General features: G+C 35.1%; 1 protein-coding gene across 3 annotated transcripts in view; it reads right to left on the minus strand.

Moving 5' to 3' along the window:
• Positions 1–117: 117 nt before the first annotated feature.
• LOC125953507 (uncharacterized) overlaps positions 118–487 on the minus strand; it is a 5,872-nt gene continuing 5,502 nt past the window's right edge. For all 3 annotated transcript variants that reach the window (XM_049683121.1, XM_049683122.1, XM_049683123.1), the window contains exon 7: positions 118–487. This exon is cut by the window's right edge and continues 520 nt beyond it. The gene's annotated coding sequence lies outside the window, so the exon portion shown is untranslated.

Here is a 487-nt window from a genome sequence, read left to right on the forward strand (position 1 = left end):
ATTGAAAACTACTCTTAAATCTTTTAAATCAATACCGCAGTATTGGAAGATTAAGGATATTTTTCTCATCAATAAAAAAATCAGAGTCAATGGAACAAACACTTTTGTAATTTGCATACTACCATTTAGATTGATAACATACTTTATTTATTGGGTGTTTATATGCTTTATATTTTTGTTTCACTTTTCTCTAATACCTAACGTAATTATCCTTGCATCGGTTAGCTTACGTCAATTGAACTAATCTAAAAGACGGTACGGGGTTTTCTCCCTGTTATAATTAACTTCCAATTTGGTGTACTCATAAGTAGTTACCTATCAGGTTACAAAAACAGTGTCCAGGTGTTTCTCGGGTTTGGCCAATATTGTTTGGCATTTCAGAGCTGCGCGAAGAGTGCGTGGTTCTACTGTCCACTCCGTGCGAGCACTAACAGTCTATAATCCTACTTCTTCTTTGTGACTAAAGAAGGCCGAAATACGGAAATGA

This window comes from Anopheles darlingi, chromosome 3 (genome assembly GCF_943734745.1).
Source record: "Anopheles darlingi chromosome 3, idAnoDarlMG_H_01, whole genome shotgun sequence".
Classification (NCBI taxonomy): domain Eukaryota; kingdom Metazoa; phylum Arthropoda; class Insecta; order Diptera; family Culicidae; genus Anopheles; species Anopheles darlingi.